At 40.9% G+C, this 24,334-nt stretch overlaps 2 protein-coding genes across 6 annotated transcripts in view; one reads left to right on the plus strand and one right to left on the minus strand.

Annotated features, from left to right (window-relative positions):
* Sybu (syntabulin) overlaps positions 1 to 17,094 on the minus strand; it is a 108,343-nt gene extending 91,249 nt beyond the window's left edge. For both annotated transcript variants that reach the window (XM_040730462.1, XM_040730461.1), the window contains exon 1: positions 17,011 to 17,094. The gene's annotated coding sequence lies outside the window, so the exon portion shown is untranslated. The remainder of the gene's footprint in view (positions 1 to 17,010) is intronic.
* LOC101835943 (protein SMG5-like) overlaps positions 1 to 24,334 on the plus strand; it is a 103,960-nt gene that overhangs the window by 17,302 nt on the left and 62,324 nt on the right. Inside the window, exon 1 of one of the 4 annotated variants that reach the window (XM_040730455.1) lies at positions 17,195 to 17,309. The exons of the other annotated variants lie outside the window; for them this stretch is intronic. The gene's annotated coding sequence lies outside the window, so the exon portion shown is untranslated. Of the gene's footprint in view, positions 1 to 17,194; positions 17,310 to 24,334 lie in introns of those variants that run through there. 4 annotated transcript variants of the gene reach the window in all.

Here is a 24,334-nt window from a genome sequence, read left to right on the forward strand (position 1 = left end):
AGAGTTTCTATGTGGATATTTGTTAGGTTAAACATATCTCTGTTGTTTTATTAGAATTGTGTTTATGCAAGTCGAGTTGGTTGGCCTTTAATTCCACCAATGCATTTACAGGCGAATTGAGTTCATTGATATTAATGGATATTAATGACCCACTATGCATTTAAACAGTGAGATCCATTTATGGGTATACAATAAGGTACTTTAACCCTCAGTAACTAATGGGCACTTATCATCACTGCGACGGTTTCAGTTTAAAGGTACTGAACGCATAAGTAAGGCGAAGGAAAGATCAGTAATAGTGATCAAACTGTGATCAGAACACAAATACACCTGTTTTATGATGTAGAGACTAGCTTTCTCTTTTATTCTGTTACAAGATATCACCAACATGTGTATACATGACAGCACCAAAACTGCACGTCAAACAGGCTAAGTTCTGCCTTCGGGAAAAGTTATGAAAATGAGACATGACTATTTTTTAAAATCCCAGAAAAACTACATCATTAAATAGTATTAACTTAGATACTTTAGAATGTTTATGCATGCCAGTACACCTCTTATGATGATGCTTTTTGCATAATGTTTACTATCACATAAGGTTCTTATAAAATGACTTTTTGACCCTGTGAATACTACTGAGTGATGTATGAAGGATGTTCTACTGCTATCTCTGTCATCATCATTTAAGTGTGTGCTTAAGTATAGGTTCGAAGTAAAGAACGTTTGTTTCAACTCTCCCAGAATATGTCTTCACCAAACCATCCTTATTCCTTCCATGTTTAATGTATAATTTGAAAGGAGAGGGAGGAAGAGAGAGAAGAAAAATGGGAAGGATAAGTGGGGGGAGGAAGGGGGAACCTTAGGAAGAATTTCTCCTCTTTGGATACTAGGGCTACAACCTGCATATTCTTTATAAAAGATTAAAATGATATCTCCCAGACTATTGTCTAGTTGAACTTATTTGCACTTCCCAATTTTATAGTACAACAGGAAGGCATGACAATCTCACTTCAGTGTATGATAGTGGTTTTCTTTCTCCAGAGTAATTCCTTTGGCAGAGTGGGCTAAATCTGCACGGAGATAACTACACTTCGGGGTCAGCCGTATTAAATCTCAGACTGCTACTTTGGCAGCAGTTTTTCCTCGTTACTGGGGCAGTGCAGTCTGAAAAGAGAGGACGGCTACGGGAGAGCGTCTTTCATACGCTCCGTAGTCAGATTCATAATTCATGCATGCCATTGGAAGTAGAGGGGATGCATACCCACGGGCATTCGCTCAGATGTGCGCCCTGAGCGGTGTACGCAGCATCACCTCAAAGGGTGGTTTTTCCGTGGCGGGGGAAGGATGCTCACTGAAGATAAGATAGCAGAAGGCTTTCCTTGCCGAATCCTTACTGGGATGCTCCAGAGGGTTCCAAGACCCACTGGAGTTTAATTTTCCACTCCGTGAATTAGGCCCGCAGCACTTCCCCCTCAAACAATTTGAGTGAGGACAGCACTTGAGAAGTTTCAAACTAGCTTTGCTCTATATTTCATGAAAATGTGGAAATATGAACTAACACTGACACCTGCTCAATTTTGGGAGGGTCCATTGCACTTAACTCAGAAAACCTAAGGAGGATTTATGATTCTTGTAAGAATGTGTAGCTTATTTAGGGCTTTGACTTAGTCAATGTGGTTTATAAATATTCACTTACAAAAAAAATGAGGAGTGTACATTCCTCCTCTACAAAAATTCAGAAGGATTACTGCTATAGCTCTTTTTGAGAACATTTATAAAAACTGAGAAACATAGGTGTCAAAATGCAGCATGCACTTTAAGAATAAGAATTAAAATCTTCATTATTTTATTCACTAAATCGTTTTGCCCTCATCTGTATCATTTTGATAATGAATAAGAAATCAGTAATAAAACAATAAAGTGAGTTTTTAAGTGACGGCTTCCTCCATCCCAGTCCTACGTTATCTTAGACTCCTATTTGTCTTCTTAGGAAAACTATTTCTGGCAACATTAATAAGTGCTCAGGAGATAGACTAACATCATTGGAAAGGCTGTAACAAGTGCAAATACTTTTGTCTATTGTGCATTTAATAAACTATGGCTTAGCAACTTGGAATCTGGGGCCCCAGCATTAAGACTATCTGTGTAACTCTGACTCGGCAACACAACATCAAAGACCTTTGCTTTTGTTTTCTGCTGCGTTTGATATACAAACAGAGATCAGCAGGGATTGAACTGAAGGAGACCAGGAGGCAGTAGAATGTTCTAGTTGAGAATCATAGCTCCACTGATGTTTAGGTTGCATGATGATTAAAAGTGACTTAGCCATTTTGTTATTAAATTGAACAGTGCCCATAGTGTGTGAGAGGGAATGGATTTCTTATGAAAATGGGAACGTGTGAGCCTGTCATTTAAGGGATAGCTTTTTTTGTTTGTTTTTGTTTTTCAAGACAGGGTTTCCCTGTATTGTTTTGGAGGCTGTCCTGGAACTAGCTCTTGTATACCAGGCTGGCCTGGAACTCATAGAGATCTGCCTGCCTCTACCTCCCTAGTGCTGAGATTAAAGGCATGGGTCGGCAGGATAACTTTTAGGAGTGGTCAATTGTTAAGAATATTTAAGTCATATATATGTATATATATATGCTGTGGAAAAAAGCTTTCATATTTTCTGCATGATTTTAGTAACTCAAATTCCATTACTTCGAAAACAATTACAAAGAAATACATATATGTTCCAGCAAAGCTTTGACTTAATCTGCATTTAAAAAATAACAACCAGGGCTGAGAAGATTGCTCAACGGGAAAAGGCTCTGGCTGCTAAGCCTGATGACCTGAGTTCTATCTCTGGACCCACAATATTAGGAGAGAGCAGATGCCCACAGGTTCTGTGAGTACCACACAAGAACCATAGCACACATGAAATCTTGAGTGTGTGCGTCTCTCTCCCTCCCTCCCTCTCTCCCCCTCTCTCTCTCCCTGTCTCCCTCCCTCCCTCTCCCTCTCTCCCTGTCTCCCTCCCTCCCTCTCCCTCTCTCCCTCCCTCTCTCTCTCTCTCTCTCTCTCATACATACATACATACATACATACATACATACATACATACACATACACACACACACACACACCAAATATTTTTAAAACCACATTAAAATTATGGGCATAAAAGTTTTTCATACCAATTGTTAAGGCTAGCAGATGTTAAGACTATCTTGAAATAGGTACCCACTGTGTGTCAGGTATCTTGTTAGAATTTCAAATGGGTATCATTTCTTGAATTCTTTTAGGAACCCTGTAAATGAAACCATAGTCCAATCTCACTTATCTTTCTACGTGAGGATACTGTCTTAGATGACTTCCAAACTGTGGCCTGAGACGGGCCTCAGAAGCAGGAGTATGATAAACATTGTGTAACAACTCAAAACACTTTTCTATATTTAGATATAGATATATTTATGTCTATAAAAAGAAAATTTAAGACCCCTTAAATCTTAAAAAATAGAAAAAGGGCAGCATTGTGGTGCATGCCTTCAATCCCAGCAACTGGGAAGCAGAGGGAGGTGGAGCTCTGTAAGTTCAAGGCTAGCCTGGTATTCAAAGTGAGTTCGAGGACAGGAAGGCCCCCTGTATTGAAAAACCAAAAAAAAAAAAAAAAGAAAAGAAAAAATAATAATTTTGCTTTTCAAGATCTGACTCCAAATACACTAACACTCAGAACATAAGACAAGAGATATCTGTGTCATATTCTTGTAGCGCGATTGGTGGATGTGTCTTGGGATGTCACTTACTTCTTTATCCTGAAGGTGTACCTATATTTTCTGTACCTGACTTAGGCACGGAAAAATATAAAGCATCTCCAAAGGAATTTTAAGATTGTTGGGAAAGTTATTTCTCAGGCATTGGCTGTGCACCTTGGCTAAAGACTAGAATTACTTGGGGCCCTACTATGTGATTCTAACCAACTCTCACATACAACTCTTAGTTGTTTCCCACACTAGGAGCACGGTTCTGCAATTGTTTGTTCATGTGACTCAAACAGTATAAGGTATGAGGTACCAGGGGGATTGTGAAGAATGAAGCACCGAGAAATTTCAGTGACTATGTTACCAGAGATGCCATCGATGAGTCAGTGATTGCCATCACTTCAGAATGGGTTTCTGAGTGTCTGGGAACACAAGCCTTACTCCACAGTTACTTGAGGTCATTGGTCAACAGCCTTTCCTCCTTGTGGAGGTTTAACTTTGGTCTCCCCAATGCCAACTAGCACTGGAACCTATAAACATTTAAATGAAGTTATGTCTACAAGAGTCCCTAACATGTTCTAGATGTCTATATTCATGTTAACTCTTTTCAAAATGTAGACACTAGATAATTAGGTAAAAGAAAATACAGTCCAGCAGTTCCAGTGAGGAACCGAAATGAATCCTCAACTATGCTAGTTCCAAAAGAGGAAAACATGTGTAAACTCCAAAATGCTGTAGAGACACTCAAGTTGTACAACTTCTAAACCGCTAACTTATCACAATAAATTTCATTTGTGAGAAATGATCTTGGATTAAGAATTAGTTCTCGGGGCTGGAGGGATGGCTCAGCTGTTAAAGGCTAGGCTCACAACCAAATATATAAGAATTAGTTCTCAGAGATGGTCTAAGATAGAGCTTGCAATATAAGACCGTATAACCTGGAATAAACCCAGAATAGGCACGAACCGAAGCTCGGTTCCCAGCTGCTTTCAATCTGCCGGGTGTGGTGGGTGTGGGAATAAGTACAGGCTGCGACAGCCTGCAACTCTTTCCTGTCAATCCGTTGACAGAGAGTCAGAGCGAAGATGACAGAATGTAGTCTAATGTCGTTTGATGACAGCCACACTGCTCTCTACCCTGATGAAAATTGGAATGCATTTTAAGTTCCACAATTTCCAAGTCTTTTGGAGAAAGTGTAAGTTCTTCACCATTTAAAGGAGTGTAAATTTTTTCACCATTTAAAGGCTCATTTGAAAGTTGGAACTTTCTCCAGACTCCTTCTAACTTCAAAAGTAAACTTTGAAAAGCCAGCAACATTTTACAAAACAATGCCCAGTTAACTTGCTTTCTTTAAACTTATGATATTATGATAAATCTTTAACAAAAATAACTCCTATCATGACAAATATTCCTCACTCATAGTCACAAGCAAACTTACCTATTAAAAAGGAGAAGTTATCTTCAGGCAGTGATGACACATGCCTTTAATCCTAGAACTTGGGAGGCAGAGGCAGGCGGATCTCTGTGAGTTTGAGACCAGCCTGGGCTACAAGAGCTAGTTCCAAGACAGCCTCCAAAGTCACAGAGAAGCCTTGTCTCAAAACAAAACCACAAAAACACAAAGAGAAAGAGAAAGAGAGAGAGAGAAAGAGGGAGAGAGAGAGGGAGGGGGAGGGAGGAGGAGGAGGAGGAAGAAGAAGAAGAAGAAGAAGAAGAAGAAGAAGAAGAAGAAGAAGAAGAAGAAGAAGAAGAAGAAGAAGAAGAAGAAGAAGAAATCAAGAAATTACTGCTTCACCTTCCAGTTATGGTGGTGAATCCCTTTAATTTCAATGTGCGGGAGGCAGGGGAAAGTGGATCTCTGGGAGTTCAAGACTATCCTAGTCTGCATAGTGAAGTTCTAAGCTTGAGAGCCTGTCTCAGAAAAAGAAGAGCAATGGATGGATACACATTTAAAAGAATTCAAGAGTCAGCTGGCTGTATCTACCCTTTGATTGGAAACCAGAGAAATCCATATTGATTTACAGTGCCTTCTGGTCCCCTTTGTTCTAAGCAGGGTGCTAACGATAGTTTGGCATTTGCATTCCTGCTTGCTCAGAGAACAGTGATGCTCTCTGAAAAAGCTTCTGTGATGGAGCACACAAGGCCTAGAAGCTGAGTCCTCCCTTGTATTCTAGCAAAACAAGTCACAAGATGAAGGCAAATCCAGGCAGTTAGAAATTTGTCGTCACATTGTTATTGGTCTCTTTTATAAGAGACATGCGTTATAAACTTTGCATTTCTGACTACTTTAAACATGCATTAAGAAAGCCCAGTGTTGCATGTGATCCCAGGGGCTGGGATTAAAGGGTGAGCTCTGTTTCTCTTTTAGATTGATTCTATCTCAGGTGGCCCTGGGTGGACTTGAACTCACAGAGATCCATCTGCCTCGGTCTCCCAGGATTCAAGGTGTGTGCCATCACTGCCTGGCCCCTATGGCTAACTAGTGTGGCTTGCTCTGCACTCTGGTATTCAGGAAAAATTTTATTTGTTAAAGTCCAAGGAAAATATCAAGACAATCAAGAACACATCTTAGAAATTTTCCACTATTTTCTTCTTGCTGGTGTGCAAAATTTGTCACCAACACTTATAAAAGCAGCCAGGAAACCAGTTTCTAAGGACAGAGAAATATAGATAAAAGCATAACATGATGAGATGAAAAATGCTTGAAAAATTTATCATAAAAAAGCTAATCATACAATTATTTATGTGTTAACATAATACATTTTGAAGTATGGAGCAAATTTAGTGTAAATGGTTTTTAATGCTATTATCAACATATTCAATAAATACAAAGCAAGTTATTAATATCTGATCTCAAGTTTTTAGGAAGGGCTTGAAGTGCTTTTCTTAATTCCCCTTCTCAGTGTTCATATGACTAATGTTCATTTTTTATCTCCTCATATTTGATAACTGGACAAAAAATAGACTGTTCAATGACTAGGAAAAGTATTTTAGAGCAAGTGATAGAGCTATCATCATATATGCATAGTACAAGTGTCTGGATTTTTATTCATATAAGGAACAACTAAGCACACAAGTAACATATTGGCCACTTCATCTAATACATGACAATCATCATTTCACCAAAGAAAACTACATTGTCTTTTGCCTTTTTCAATGAGGAAAACAAGGTATTCCTAGTGTATATAGTATTTTATCAGTATTTACTGTAGTTAATTTTCAATGTTGATTCCCTTAACTGGATGTCAGAGGGCTAATTTATGAATAGTAAGAATTTTACATGCTTACTATAACTCCTTTACAGATTCCTTTTCCCCAGTACCCTTTTATGGAAATATTGTTACTTTTGAGTTGATTTGAGATGATTGGCAAGTTTTCTGGATACATGCCAGTGATGATTAACAATGCAAGTTCAACAGAGATGCTAGATTCTCAAGTTTCGGTCACAAAAGTACAACATAAAGAAAAAAAGTTCAATCATGCTGGGAAAATATAAAAATAACTTGTGGGTTTATTAACGATGCTTCTGTATTGAGTTTAATGTGCCCGTCAGAATTGGTTAACATGTTCAAATGTTTGATATAGATCTTGCTGGAAAGTAGAAAATATTTCCCTTTTCAGGACCTTTTCCCCAATGTATAACCAGACACCATGCCATAGCTACTTTACTATAGGAGATAGTACATTGCTGAAGAATTTTTCCACTGTTGGAGTGTCAGGAGAGACATCTCTAACTGAGAGCACCGAGGATTATTCATTTTCAATGATGTCATTTTCTCTATTCTCCATGTAACCCCAGATACCAAGGGAAGGAAATGTATTTATGCATAGGAAACTTGTCATAAACTGACCAAAAGGGGTAGATTTTTGAAGAGCTTTAATTTAGATGGTGACATGAAAATTGAAAAGGCGTTTAAATGCTAAAGTTGGCTGAGATTTTGGGATAACAACTGTTTAAAGACTCAAACTTAGTCATTAAAAAACCTTTTCATTCTCATTTATCAAGCATCCCACATTTGAAGAAAAAATTACAACAGTTGCATGAATATTAAAGGATCTACTATAGAGGAAACACACCAAGAATGTAGCATTGTGTACACACTAATTAAAAGCACATTTAGCTTTGCTCTTCATATTTGAATACACTGGGGAAAACAGGATAAAGTACATCGATTCTCTAATTTGGCAATAGGTGAATGCATGTCCCCTCTAAATGTCATACTTTGAGCTGGTGTCATGTGATCAGTGCCACCAACTCTTGTTCATTTTGTACTTACTCTATCGTTCACATTCTAATTCACGCAACTAATAGGAACTAAACACTGCATTGGGAATTGAGTTAGGTAATGGAGATAATAGCTCAGTGAAAACACCAAATCAACGGAGTCCCTCACAGATGTTATGTTGCAGTGGCATGCACTGCTTGACGGCATTATTTTCAACATACAGGAAACAATTACTAACTTTTATGGCTTCTTAGTAGCAAGCACCATATATTAAAATCAAAAGCAATCCTCAGAACTTTATGTCTCAGTGAATTAAACTGAAAACTGATTGTCAGCATTGTATAGGTATATGAAAAGGGATGCAAAGTCAGGCTCATTGTTAGGAGGTGTATGATGGCTTGAAATTGCATGAAGAATGCTCAAAGTACTAGCCTCTCAAAGTATAAGCTGAGAAGTGTCTGGTAAACCAACAGAAGTCAGTGGCTATTGATATTATTGCTATACAATAGTTTTGTGAATCAAGGAATTGTAAGAGTTAAAAGATGAGGCCAGGGAGTGGTGATGCATGCCTTTAATCCCAGCACTCAGGAGGCAGAGGAAGGTGGATCTCTGTGAGTTCGAGACCAGCCTGGCCTACAAGTGGTAGTTCCAGGACAGCCTCCAAAGCCATAGAGAAACCCTGTCTAGAGAAACAAAACAAAACAAACAAAAATTATTCCCCATGAAAGTGGATGTTACACGACCTTACCAAAACGAATGATTTAAATTAACAACACTTGCTATTCCCTTTCCAAATTCCTCAAATACACAAATTAATGTCTTCAGATTTTCACTTATAATAATTACTAAGTGGTACAATACATGAATTTCTAAATTTATATTCACGGTGTTTCGTTTGTTTTGTGTTTTGAGACAAGATTTTTCTGGGTAGTCCTAGCTGTCCTGGAACAGGCTTTACATATCACCCTGCCTCTGCTGGGATTAAAGGCATGTGCCACCACCACCCCGTCTTATATTCCTGTTTTAAAGTTTTTATCCAAGAGAAACACCAGTCTTCCCTTCATCATTAGTGGGCGGATGGGGATGGGGGCGGGGGAATCCCAGAGAAAGAGGTTAATTCAGCACCATGGACAGAACACCCAAGCCCATGCAAGAGCTACTAGAAACATTCCCTTGGGTTAGGGTTAAGGAATAAACTTAGAAAACAAACAAGCAAATAAAAACAAACAAGACAGAATGAAAGGCAAATGACAACAAAGAAAAAAGTACTAGAAACACACACACAGAGACACAAGAACAAAACCCTTCCAACTCAAAAGATTTGGATGGGTGAGGATGTAGGGATGAACTGGGAGGGTAGGAGAAACCATGCTCAGAATAGATCGTATGATAAAAGTTTTGTCAGTAATAAGAAAATAAACAACCTTAGGTATGAGAGCTACTGTGTAGACATATCAGTGAGGGTCAGATTCCACAACTCTACATTTTGAATGGTTATGGTTGTCTGTAATGGTTTCCACCTTTTGCAAAGAACAGTTCTCTTGATGAGGGGTGAGGACTGTATTTATCTGTAGGTAGAAGGGAAAATATTTAGAATGCATGTAAGGATTATGCCGGCTTGGTAAAGCGGTTTGGAGAACTTCTCCAAGACCCATGATTTCATTAGCCTTGGTAGTTCCCTCTCCCTCTCCTCCCACCTCCAATCCAATCCCCACTGGACTCTCCAGGGAGGGTGAGGCCCTTCAAAGGGGATCTCCAAAGTCTGTCATATGATCCAAGGCAGGGCCTAGGCCCTCCCCCATGTGTCCATGCAGAGAGAGCATCCCTCTATGTGGAATGGGCTCCTCAAAGTCCATTTGTATGCCAGGGATAAATACTGACCAATACCCGAGGCCCCAAAGCTTGCCAAGGCCTCCTCACTGGCATCAATCAGTCTGGGGTCCATGAGCTCGCCCTTGTTCAGGTCAACTGTTTCTGTTGGATGATATCCTTCTTGTTGCGTGAGTTTTAAGGCCAACTAGAGAGCTGTTGGTTATTTCCATCATATGTGTGTCACTATTGCCCCCTTCCTTCCGCTTGTCATGGCGTGATGGTGGCGGCTGTGTTTCATAAGCGTTACATCTGGGGAGAACAGTTGGTTGCTTCCCTGTTTTGGAAGCTTACCTGATGCCTTCTGGTATGCGAGATTAGGGTTACGTCAGTTTCAGCTCAGGGGCCTCTGGCTCCTATATCTGAAGAGCATGGTGTCTTCAGCAACAGGAACTTACCTTCTCCCACCCCAGGGGGAAACCAAGGGCAATAGCAATCATCTTTAATGTCTTGGGGATCTCTTAAACAACCCTGTCCAACAATTGAAAAGAGAGCTTATCACGCCCAGTGCTGAGGTTTTCATTATACGGTCTTTGGCTTTTGGAGGGAGCATTGTTGGCCCAAATGAGAGAATTTCAGGGATCCTTGCATAAGACTGGGTGGTTAGAGTATAAGAGTATAAGATCAGGGAGTTTGGTGTTAGATTGTATCTCCTGGGAATGGTAAAAGCTATAACCATAAAGTCTCATCAATATGACTGCCTAAACATGAGCTCAGCAAGGACAACAGCAATAAACATACTAACCTTCAGCTTCACACAAAGAACTATAGGAAGTTAGGAATGGTGAAAGGGGGAAGAAGTCTTCTCCAGGGGAGGACATACAAATTGATTATCCAGTAATGAATGGCCAGTCCTGAAACATACATATAAGGAAGACTGTAAAGCCCGAGCAGTTTGTATTTATGTATTTAGGGATACGTGTATATACATACACCTATATGTATATAAAAACAGTTATCAAAAAGGCCATAGATTTGAAAGAGAACAAGAAAGAGCATATAGGATGGTTTGGATGGAAGAAAGGGGAGGGATAAATGATGCAATTTCATTATAATCTCAAATTATAAACCTTATAATTAAAGAGAAATAACCTCATAGTATCCACCTTTTTAATACACCATGAAACAAATGAATGTGGAAAGATGTTCTTCTAGATAGTGTCAAGTTTACACTTCTCTCCTCTTCTATCTTAGGCAAACATAATGGCCCTTTCAAAGGCATGCATCATTTTAATAAAGGCATCAAAGGTATCATTAGGTTTAATAGCACCTACTCACTCAGACTATTATTCCATACCTTTTAAAGTTAGTTTAATGTGTATTAATGGTGTAAAATTGATGAAATTACACATTGAGTTTCCCTGGGCACAAGTTAAACCAAGAAAGTAGGGAGAAGGTTGGTTAATTATCCTGTACCACACTCTGGGCATACAACAAAATATGTCACTTTGCCCCAGGGAAAGAAATGCCCTGATAGTAGGTTGAACCTAAAGTGATTTTTTTATGGTTTTAACTCAGGAAACTGTCTTTGGTCGGGTCATCAAAAGTTCATCATTTTCTGTAGGGAATGAGAAAGACTGTTCTTTTCTGAGATTGAGTTCCTATTTTATGCATTCAGATTTTGTGGAGAACAAGACAGCTTCTTAATATTACCAAATCATCTCATTCTACTACCACTCACCGCAGTCCATAGTGAGGTTTGGCTAGCTCAATATTCAAGTGAAATACTATGATACTAAACATTATCCCAGCTAGTACAACTAACACGGATAATTGGGAAATCCAAAGTTTTGATTTCAGACACATGTTCATTTCAGAGCATCAGAAAGATTAGAAAAGTCATTTAACTACCGCTTGCAAAAATATTAAGAAACAAAAAAAATCAACTTCATTTTAGCCATATTTGGAGGCAGCAAAAATAATTTCCAAAGTGAAAACTGCAGAACAAAGCTGGCGAGTGGGAAGAGGCTTAGGATGGATATTGGAACGGAAACACATTGCTCATTGTGGCCAGGCTTGCGAGTGCCATCTTTTGTTAACAGAACAGAATCCCAGCACCACCATGAACGTCTCCTAAGAACCCAGGAGAAGAAAAGAGAAATCCCCCCAAGATCAAATGTCCAAAGGAAACATCTAATTTTGCATTTTCAAAACTATAGAAGGAAGAGCCACTAAAATTGTTGAGGCTTACATTTTTTACTTTTTAATAATTTTTAAATTGTTTTATATTTAAAAATTTTATTTATGTAAACATTTACATTTAAATCATTAATATTAAATTAAAATTAAATTTTCATTTAAATATTAAACTATATATTACACTTAAGTATTTTACGTGTTTAAAAATTTAACTGGCAAAAATCCAAAAGCAAACAAACAAACAAAAAACAGTTATACACATGCTGGGTACACCTTCAATCCCAGCATTCGGGAGTCAGAGGCAGGAGGATCTCTGTGAGTTCGAGGCCAGTATATGGTTTACAACGTTAGTTCCAGGACAGCTAGGGCTGTTACAAAGAGAAACCTTTTGTCTCCAAACAACAACAACAAAAACACACAAAAACAAAAAACCCAACCAAACAAAAAAAAAGTTAACTGACAAGAAGTGTGTGTGCATGTGTTTGTGTGTGTGTGTGTGTTCAAGAGTTATTTATTATGTATACAGCTCTTTGCCTCCATGTATCCGTGTAAGCCAAGAGGAAGCACTAGGTCTCATTACAGATGATTGTGAGTCACCCTGTGGTTACTTGGAATTGAACTCAGGACCTCTAGAAGAGCTGAGTGTTTTTAAGCTGTGAGCCATCTCTCCGGTACCCAAGAAGTGTTTCCTGAGTAGTTGGTAAAGAAAACATTGGTGCTTAGGGATCTGCTTTTGTTCAAAGCAATGTCTTGACTCATATTTATTTATCTACAGGTAGTTTGTGACGAGTAGATCTGGTATGTGACGAATCTCTATAAATGGAGTTCTTATATGGTCTAGATAATAAAAGCCAGAGTCAAGCCGGGCGTTGGTGGCACACGCCTTTAATCCCAGCACTTGGGAGGCAGAGGCAGGCGGATCTCTGTGAGTTCGAGACCAGCCTGGACTACCAAGTGAGTTCCAGGACAGACTCCAAAGCCACAGAGAAACCCTGTCTCGAAAAACCAAAAAAAAAAAAAAAACCAAAACAAAAAAAAAAAAAACAAACAAATAAAAGCCAGAGTCAGATATAGAGGGAAATGCTGAGAGATTAGAGAGGAGCAAGCCACAGCACACCTTACCTCCTAAGCGTGTTAGCAGAGAAGAGAGCTATTTCCTGTTTCTCCCTGCTTATATCCTGTCTCTGCCCAGCTACCTCACTTCTTGTCTGTCTGTACAGACCTCCAGACCTCTATGGTTAGCTCTATTTGACCCTCAGACTGGCTTTATTTGTGCAAGACAGATATCACCACAAAGCTCAGCTGCTTTTCTTTAAGACAGTCGATCCAAGTGAGCTGAGTGGTTGGTGTACCAGTCATGGAATAGCAGGAGGCATCCTCAGTAGGAAAGCGTGTGCCCAGGCAAGAACTCGCTGTGCCTGCCTAAACTAGAAACTTTGATTCCTAAAAACGAAAATTCTCTTTGACTTTTACAAAACTTAATTTCAACCTTTTATAAGCGAATGCCTTCATCATTTTTAAAATGTAGTAAATACATTTGCCAATCGAATCTGGCCCATAGGATTGTGAGCTTGGGACATGTGAGCAAGCATATGGACTTCAGAGAGGGATCTGGAAAGTCTTTCACGAGATTATTATCACCGAGAAGTTCTGGTTGGGTGCCAGGAGATAAAATGTGATTATGTGAGTTCTGGGTTAGATTCAAAATAAGGATACTTGACTCTCTGTAATATTGGAAAGGGATAGGATATAGCTGTTTCTGTCTATAGGACCCTTCTATTCACAACCAAAAACTTTGCAAGACCAGCTAAAAACTAATAAGGCATCAAATGTGTAGCTTGTTATTACTACCTTCTCCTGTTGTATGCCTTAAACTTTATATGGTCTGCCAGGGTGCCAGATTTTTGGTGATTCCCAGATTAACTCTTTAAAAGTTCATATGCATCTTTCTACACAGTAGAAAAAGTATAGCATATAAAACTTGATATTTTGTGGGTTTCATTCCATACTAAAGTCCAGTGAAAGACATAGTGTGTTTAAATAATACTAAAGAAACACAGTAGCTCATATTCCACGATGGTGGAAATGACAAAGGACACCGGTAAAACTGACATTTTTGGAGTTCCATTTTCTCCATGCAGAAAGTCTATTAGAGACTTGTCTAGCAATGCAAGGGACTTAGGCTATAGGACAGCCCATGATTTAGCTTCCAGTCTCCTCGCATTTGAATACTGGGGGGGCTTCTTCCATTGGTGGTCAACTTTCAAAGAAGAAACTCCCTAAAAGGCTAGACCTTAAAAATGCAAATTTGATTTTTATTCCTGATTTTCTTAAAGTGAGAATCATTTACGAACAATGTTCGTAATGTTCCTTTCTATAGAAACTATGCCCTTTCTATCACTTCTGCAAGGTGGTGTCTATGCATTCAGGTGCCCGAGGCACAGAAAATATTTTGTTATGATAAAAGGAAAGTTATAGATTCAGGACTGTAGTGTTTTCTTGCGGGCAAGGGGTGGGGGGTGGAGGCAGGGGGGAAACCAGGAAAAAAAAGTCAAGCTGTTAATTTAACACAGCAAGCATTTCAGAGACTATTTGTTCCTCATATTCCTAAAATTAAGAAAAAAAAAAACTCACTGAAATTAGTACACATTACTAAGATACTGTTGAGTTAGGTTATGCTGGTATCCTGCATAAATAGTTATGTCTAAAATGTGCATTTTACAATACAATATCATGTATACAGAAATTGGTCATTAACAATATTAGTAAAGAGGTATACTAATATTAGTTTATATAACAAGTATTTTAAGCATTTAGTAAATAAATATTTTAGATAGCATATATTATTAAAGTAAAGCATTTTGTAACTGCTTGAATTATAAAAATAGGAAATGTTGGAGTTTGATGTGCTTGTAAAATGATCTTAAAGAAAAGTTTTTATTGTGAAATAATTATGGATTTATAGGAAGTAGCAAAGAAAGTATAGAGAGAGCCTATGTATCCTCCATTTTTTTATCCAACAACTGTTTTATATAGCTATAGCATGACATCTCAATAGGGAAATTAACATTGGTGTAATGTGTTTAGAGATGTGATGTTTTGTCATGTGTATAGGTTTTTGTTACCATCATACACAACCATACCATCATCTCAGACTTTATTTTCATGTTGATCCTTTTGAGTTACACTCCTCTCAAGTATGGCTAAGCTCAGCCAATCATTACTAATTTGTAAAATCACCCATTTTCTATAACATACATAAACCTCCCATGTATTGGCTTTAGGGCATGCCCTGGTTTGAAATTCGCCATGCTTAAGATGACTTTTTCTGCCAGCCTCAGTTGCTCGTCTATAAGATTAAAGTTTGGGATTGTGACATCTCATCTCAGCATGTAAAGTTGTTTGCCTGTGGTGATATCTTTCTTGCACAAATAAGCCTGTCTTGGGGGTCAGAGAATGGAGCTTGCCACTAGCTAACCATAGAGGTTTGGAGGTCTGCACAAACAAGCAGGAAGTGAGGTAGCCAGGCAGAAACAGGATATAAGCAGGGAGAAACAGGAAATCGCTCTCTTCTCTGCTGAGACGCCTAGGAGGTAAGGTGTGCTGTGGCTTGCTCTTTCTCTCTGGTCTCTCAGCGTTTCCCTCTATATCTGACTCCAGCTTTTTATTATCTAGACCAATTAAGAACTCCTTTTTCACTAACCTGATCTTCACCCCCAAACCTGTAAGGTCGAAAGAGAGAACCAACTCTTAGAAGTTTTCCTGAGCACTCTGCACAGGGTCCACGAGTTGCACACACCTAAGTACACATGCATGTGTGTACACACACAAAAATATGAAATTGGCACCCAATATTTTCAGAGTGGCAATGCTTAACATCTGTTTGTTTAGTTTCATTAACATATTCCCTTAAAGACGTTAACTATAAGGTCCACATCAAATTAATTGAAATACAACTTAAAGTAGATTGAACGCTGGGTTTTACATGTAGTCTCATTTAAATAGTGCCATTGTCAAATAAAGTAACCAAAATTTGCATTATGGTAATATGTTGCTTTTAAAGCGACAAATGTACCATCCCCTCAAATGCCACATGGAGAAAATTTAGTCCTTTGCCCCAAGGGTTCCCTTTGGGGTAGAAGAAGACACCTGGTTAAACAGTGGGCAGGCATTGCTGCAACAGAATCTAAGATGTAGATTCTGAACTGCAGGGGCTTCAAGTTTGGCTCTTTTCTAGAAAAGGACATTCAGAAGGAGAGTTGCCCATGCTCCAGGGTCACAAAGTAAGACCGGAGGAGGACCCTGCCAATCAGCAGTGGAGTTCCTCACTTGTCTCCACCACACCGGAGAAGATAAAAACACCAGGAAAGTACTAGTCCCCAAGGAGCTTCTTCATTTAAAGCTTTAAGTGTCACCCCACAGGGCAATAGAAGGTTCCAGATTCCTTCATTTGGCTGGTACTACAAGCCATTCCCATTATCTATTGACAGCTGTTGACACCATCTATTTTGACGTGGTCTACCATTTTCAACAACATAGCAATGAAACTCAGGCTCATCTCATTCACCTCGAATAATCTTTATGAAAAATCACCTAGGAAACACAAGCATGAAGGCTGGGGACTTGGGAACTATCCATTCCCCCAGAGGCCATTTTTAGATTCACCTTTTTACTATACCTTCCTGTTTGAAAGGCGCCATTTCCAAGCCTGGCTTCTGAGAAACACCAGACGAGGGACATCTAAAACTCCTGGCCAGCATGCTGGTCTAGGCAACCTGACTGTTGCAGATTCCAGACAGATTGTTTCAGGAACCAATCAGGCAGGGCCGCTTTTGCCTTGGTGTCCCTCTGCGGAGAGCACCCCTGTGTCCAATTTCCTATGACCTCCTTGAGTTTGTGCAGAGCACCCTGGGTGCCTCCTTCAATGAGAGCGGTGTTTCTGGGCTCGGCGATCCTCTCTGCCCTTGTTGAACCCATGGCATTGGTTGCCTGCCCTCCGGTGCCCGCGGGCACTGACACCAAAGCGCGCGTCTTACCGTTTCCTTTGCAGAACGTGTCCACCGTGTTGTCCAGAAGGTGTCCCCGCGCGCCCTGGATGCTGGGACCGGGCTGGGCCGCCGGCCTGCGACACGGCGCGTGACAGCGGGTTTGCGCTCGGGCTGGAGGAGCCGGACCTGGTCCTCTCCGCCCGCGCCAGCCCGGTTCGCACACGTAGAGCGGCGGCAGCCGGTGCGCCCCGGTCCCCTGGGTCTCTGGGCTTCTGGAGCCAGCTTGGCGGCACCTGGGACTTCGGAACACGTGGGGACAAGCGCCGGAGACCAGAGACTCGGAACGGGTAGGTGTGGGCGCCGAGACGCTGGAGACCAGAGGACCGATTGATGACACCCCAGGGCTCTTCTCCGGGGTTCACAAACCGAAGGTCAGGACGCTGTCACCAGGGCCTGTGCAGATCACAGGCTCTGGCTTGAGATTCAGCTCCCGGCGGGGTGCCGCACTGCAGTGCCTCTGGTTCTGGCCAGTTGGGGGAGCCCCATCTAGGGCGGGAGATGAGTTTCTGTTTTGCTGGGCTGCACTGAAGCCCCTGGGGTGGCCCTGACCTGGGGCAGAAGTACTTTGACTCCAGAGAAGGAGCTGTAAAACCTTGGAAACCGTAGCAAGGACCTAAGGTGGCCTTTAGGACAGCGTGTCCTTGGAAAAATCCCCCTTATTATCAAAGGCTGCTTGAGATCACCTAATGAGCCAACATGCTTGCCCAACCGAGAACAACAGTTACACAGCTGCAGGCCCTTTCCAAATTCATCAAAGACCTTGCCTACTTCCTCCAAGCAAAGGGATCTGTCTTAGCTGTTCAGATTTCTGACCTGGGGACATACATACCTGGCCATTTACTTTCTGGTTGTAGATGATAATGGCATTAGCAACCACAATAATAACACATTAACTTCTTTAATGGCTAGTGAGATAGAGATAGAATTTTTGCTGTTTTTAGGAAGGGCTCAAAAGGCTAAGAGGACTGGGGAGAAGCCGCTGTTCTGGGAGGGTGGGATTCTGAAGGGGCCAATAGGAAGATGTTTGCTTTCACCAGAAATACCACAGTTCCATCAACCACTTCCAAGTCTGCTAGAACCCTTCAGGACTAGTCTGTTGGCTCCTCCTCTCATAACGGAAGGTATAAAGGGTATCCACCACAGTTGGCTAAAGAGTTCCAGGGGAGTTTCTTGCTGGTTTTTTGCCTTATTTTCCTCTGCATCTGTGCCCCTGCAGGAAGCATTCTAGAAGAAAGTTGTTCCTGTCTTGTCCCATCCCGCTACCTCTGGATAGCATCATAGTTCCTAGACTTCTGACCCGTATAGTGTTATAAATCCCTTTTCTCTTTCTCTATCTCCCACTCCCTCCCTCCACCTCGCTCTTTCCTTTTAAATCTTGACATTAATAGAGTCCAGTGTGCACTTTGCCCCACTATGTTCAGGATCCCACCTTTGAATTTCATCTTCTGTTGGTTTTAAATGGATGGATACAAGTTCCCCACTTGGCTTTTGCTTAAAATTGCTGGTTGTCCTATATGTCCTTCATCAGTGTTGTGATTTTTAAAACACAGAGCGAGAGAGAAAGATGCCATGTGATAGAGTTCAAATAGAGGTTTTTTTTTTGTTGTTGTTGTTGTTGTTTGTTTTGTTTTTCCTAATTGGGGAAAGAATCCTAAAAAGGGGAAAGGGAAGACCAGACAGGCCTCCAGGGACAGGAGCAGCAGGAGAGAGGTAAGAAAGATCAGAGGCACAGAGGGAAGGAGGGAGGGAGGGAGAGGGGGAGAGAAAGGAGGATGGTAGTGCTCTTAGTGGCTGCAGCTGAGGGTGTGTCCTGTCAGGACCCCAAGGCCTGAATTCTAACAATCAGCTAGGCTTAGGTTCTTTCAGGACTTGTCCTAGGAATTTGGTTTCCTCTGGCAACAGTCCAGCCCATTCGAGATTGTGTCCCTTGGATTGCCCAATGAGTTTTTTTTTTGTTTTTTTGTTTTTTGTTTTTTGTTTTTTGTTTTTTTTCGAGACAGGGTTTCTCTGTATTGTTTTGGAGGCTGTCCTGGAACTCCCTCTGTAGACCAGGCTGGCCTCGAACTCACAGAGATCCGCCTGCCTCTGCCTCCCGAGTGCTGGGATTAAAGGCGTGCGCCACCACCGCCCGGCTGCCCAATGAGTTTTTTAAAGATCACTATGGGGCTAGAAAAAATAAAGTCCAACAGAAACTCAGGTGATTGGTTTCAACGTGAAGCAGCCCGGCCCTTACAATACAGATTCCACCTGTTTTGAAAGCGCCATCACTCGATTTTGATAAAGAGGATGGAAGTGTTGAAAATGGAGCATGGTGTGTTGGGGGGTGAGAGCTGGGGGTGAGAGCTATGGGGGGCGGGGAGGAGTACACGTGTTTGTTGGTGGACAGTTTCAGGCCAGACCATCCCGACTAGGGCTCCGCAGACTAGGAACGGAAAGAGGAGGGAAATCTTGCTAGGGATGCTTTTTCATATGAGTGGGCACAGTGCTGATTATACCGTGGAACCAGGGTGGAGGGCTTCCCAACAGTTTTGTTCCTCCTTACTTGACAACATAGGCATAGGTGTAAAAGGATCTTTTGAAATTGAGGATGTAACAAATACCTGGAGCCTAACTTGAAGTTAAATCTTTATTGTTTTTATTTATCTTTGATTTTTGAGTTTCATACATGCGTACAGTAGCTATGCCATTCCTGTCCTTCCACTACCTCTCAAATTCATGATCTCCTCATTATTATTACATATATACACATGAATGTACACACATACATACACATGTATGTATGCACTCATGTACACTAAATCAATTTAGTGTTGTTCGTATGCATACGTGTCCCGGGCTGACCATTTAGGACTACACAACCCATGTGGAAGATCATCTGTAGAGGAAACTGGCTTTCTTCTCAGCAGCCATTGAACACTAGTTTTTCATTCAGAGGTGGAGCTACATGCTGCTTCCCCTGTCCATACTGGCATGCTACCTGGTAGTTCCACCTTTGAAATTGTTCTAACGCCTACTCACCGAAGAGCTTTCTGGAGACAGTCATTTATTCAGAGTAATACGCAGACGGGAGAAGCAGTCAGAGTTCTTATATTGAGAAGGGGGGAGTTTGGTCTCATGGGTCTTTTCCATTCTTGTATTTGTTACTTTTCTCCTAGCTGTGATAAAATATCCAAGAAGGGAAAATTTACAGAAGGGAGAGTATATTTAGGTTCACATTCTGAGAGGATATCTCCATAACAGAGAGGGCACATTGCTTGGCATGTGGGGTGGCTGTCACATTGTGTCTGCAATGGGAGGCAGAGAGATGAATATTTCTCTCAGATTATTTTCTCCTTTTTATTTAGCCTTGCATCCTAGCCCACGAAAGGGTGCTGTTATATGCTGTGGAATATTATTTGAAGATGTGTTACATTTGTTTATACTGTGGAACATTTGTTTAATGATGCAAAGATGTGTTGCATTCTTTTACGTTGCATTTGTTTAATTCTGTGAAGCTGTGTTACTGTGCCTGTGTAAACTACCTGATTGATCTAATAAAGTGAGGCAGGAGAGAGAAATAGATGGAGCTGGAGGGCAGAGAGAATACACAGGAGGAGAAAAAGAAAAAGAAAGAGAAGAGGACACATCAGGGGCCAGCCATCCAGCTATGCAGCAAGCTACAGAGTAAGAAGTAATGAAGTATTAATATATATATATGAGAATGTTAAAAGGCCAGAGGCAAAAGGTAAATGGGATACTTTAAGAAAAGCTGGCTAGAAACAAAGAAACAAGCCTAGCTAAGACCAGGCATTTATAAGTCAAAAAGTCTCTGTGTATTTATTTGGGAGCTGAGTGGTGCTCCCAAAAGTAAAGAGTACAAACAACCAACAACAGTTATACTCAGAGTGAATCTTCCTCACAGACTTGTCCAGAGGACTGTTTCCTAGACGATTCTAAGTCCATTCCAATAGACCATAAATATCAGCCATTGAAACACTAAACTGGCAGAGGAGGTGCCTTGGGTTAGAGTCTTCTAAAAACACTTATGAAGATTAGAAAATAGTGTTAGAATTCCTTATGCAACACACATACACACACATATGTATATGTTACTATGTCTGTTAGAATTAGTTGAAATAATATTTTAGAGAATCCCTGGTAGACACCATGATTACAAATATTTGTGATATAACTATTATGCTTTATTCCTATTACATTTGCTAATTGAAATGTGACATGTAGCCAATTTGAAGAACTCTCATAACCTCTCTGAGCCTGTAGGTCCTCATCTGGGAGGTGGAAACAGTACAAGGTCTGGGGAGTTTCAGGTGAGCATCAGAGGAAACTACAGAAATAAAAAGGGCTCTGTCAGTTGGAACCACACGTGTATTATCAGATACAGCAACAAAAGGGACCCAAGTGGAAATCACACAGTCAGTACATTGAGTGGAAGAGGAATATGCTGTAATTTAAGTCCTCTTGCACACGTACGTGGTGGTAGAATTTTTGCATGGATGGGAAATGTGTAGATTGTTTAATTTGCTTCTTTTTTGTCTTTTTTGTTACACATAAATGTTACGTAGAATTTCTTTGTTCTTGTTGATTTTGAGCTATAGTTTTGCTATGGGACTCAGGTTAACCTGGAACTCACAGTCTTGCTTGGCTGCGTTCATACTGGGATTCTACACCTAGATTTGGTAGAATTCTTTCTTTCTTTTCTTGTTATTAGTCATGGCATTTTAGTTTTGTTGAGTGAAGTCATGAAGGCATGGTGCCGTCTGTCGACTTTGGTTCTTTTATGGAGATGAAGGAATGAAAATGAAAAATACTGTGAATGATCATGGGCAGAGATTCTAGAAGTTCAGCACACATCAGCCTATGCTAAGAAGAGGAGGCTGGAGAAGGTCTCCTGGAAAAGGCAGATTCTGAGTCCTGTTTTGAAGAAGAGCTGGAGGTTATATGCTTCTGATTAGAGGGAGAGAGGGTGCATCGTTAAGCACAGATACAGAGGCAAGCACAGGACTACACAACACCTATGTGTGAGATCTGCAGGTAGTTAGGATGGGGATTGTAGTTACAGAAGGCAGTACTGCAGTTTATTCCTATGTGAGTATTCTAACATTCTTGTCCATTTCTATCTGCGGCCAATAGAGTTGTCCTTTTCTCTTTATTGTCTCTCTCCTTAGTAGGTCAACCTGATCAAATGTCCTATATTTAAAACTAGTATTTTCACTGTTGCTATCACGACCACAGCCATGGCCACACTCATCCTGACAACCCCTTACGTTGTCACTGACGCCATTACCTTGCCGTGACTCCAACTCCTCTGTTACCATAGTAAAGTTGGTGAAGGAGGCAGAAGTGATGTTGGGAGCTGAAAACATACTGGTGGTGGTGGTGGTGGTGGTCTCGGGGGTGGCTGAGGCAGTGATGATGAGGGTGGCCGAGGTGGGGGAGGGAGAACGGGAGTCATCGAGGTGACGTAGGTGATGACAGAAACACTCCCTTGTATTTCAACATCGATCTACACCAATGTAAGAGACTGGGTTTTATTAGCCGATAGGAAAATTGTAATTAGGACTCATTAATGCACTGCCATTTCATTTAATGGGAACTTAAAAGGAGAATAGAAATACTAACAAAAAACAATTATTTTGACCTGAGCATCCATGTAGTCGTTGATACATACATACATACATACATACATACATGTATGTAGTTTTCCTTTTTGTCCTGGTTTCTGACTGTTGGCAACATCGTGACCTTGGCCCTCTCGTGTGATTGCAGTGTGGGCTGTGTAACACCATTGCCTTTGACCCCTGTCCCTGGTTCCCTCCATCGGAATTTGCCGCCTGCATTCTCACCTCCAGCTGTGAGCCAGGTCTTGCTCATTTGAACTAGGGTACCATTCCTACTCCCTCGTGATGGTGGAAGCCGGGGTGCAGAGGTGAGGGGCTCCAGCTCAGCTGCTCTATGCTTTTTGGGCAAAACTTACCCCCAGTGAATCGAAAGGCAGTGTTTAATGACACGTTCTTGATTGTGACTGTGCCTCGGAATTATCCCGGAACCGGAACTAAATACAGACTCGGGACTTGTTACAGACATGGCTGAATTAGGATCTTGAGATGGGGGTCTTGGCATATGTATTTTCAGATTTTTGTTTTGATGCAACTTGAGGGAAAAACCTGCCCCGAAGCTGAGCACTGTTAATTATTGATTGTCTGAAACATTGTACATTATAACGAGCCTCTCATTAAAAAAAAATGCTAGCAGGATTGCTATCTATGTACCAAATGGTAAGCCCTCTACGTCTAGTTTCTCAGTTAATTAGCCGTCTAGTTTCTCAGTTAATTAACCGCTGAGTCAATACCAGCCATAGACGATACATAAAGAGGACGAATTTGACTTAATTAGAAAGAGGTTGAATTACCAACTAAAGTTAATAGTTCATTGCACAACAGGAATTTAAATCCAAGTCTTTTTTTTATATCTAAGTATTGTGCTATGGGACACATCAAAATTCCAATAATCATATATCAAAATGCATATTGTCTTATAACTATCAGCATATGATTTTACAAATAGGGTTGCCATATCTAGTTGCCCTGTTTGAGGATTCTTACAGTTTTAATATTGCCTGTAAGGTAAAGGAAATTTTCCTTGTAATAGTATAAAATATCTTACAGCTGCCTCTGCAGTGCTGTCTCCCTCTTCATCTCCTTTACCGTCGTGCTGAATTTCCCACCGTTTTTGTGTTGGCCACTGTTTTATTGCTGTTAACAGACGCTTACCAAAGAAAACATTTAATGTGGGGTTTACTTACAATTTCAGAGGTTTAGTCCATTGTCATCATGTCAGAGGTCATGGCAGCATGCGTGGCTGGTTCCCAAGCAGAGAGAGAGGCAGAGACAGAGACACAGAGAGAATCAGAGAGAGAGAGACAGAGAATGAGAGAGAACATTGGACCTACCTTGGGCTTTTGAAACCTCAAAACCCACCTCCAGGGACACACTTCCTCCAACGAAGTCATACCTACAAGAAGGCCATACCTCCTAGTCCTCCTAGTACTTTGAAATAGTGTCACTCCCTAGTGACAAAGCATTCAAATATATGACCCTATGGGGGCCATTCCTATTCAAATCACCACGGGCAGCAAGCTGAATCAATGGCACGTCTTTGTGTTAACATTTGGAGGTCACTGGTGAACCACACTAAGTCTCCTTGCCACGCCAACGATACCGGGCAGGGAAGTCATATGATGCTTTATTAGAGAGAGAGAGAAATCACTTACATGAGAATCCGAGAACTGAGATCAGTATTGTGCTATCTCGAC

The sequence above is a fragment of the Mesocricetus auratus genome, unplaced genomic scaffold, assembly GCF_017639785.1.
Source record: "Mesocricetus auratus isolate SY011 unplaced genomic scaffold, BCM_Maur_2.0 Super-Scaffold_100023, whole genome shotgun sequence".
Lineage (NCBI taxonomy): Eukaryota > Metazoa > Chordata > Mammalia > Rodentia > Cricetidae > Mesocricetus > Mesocricetus auratus.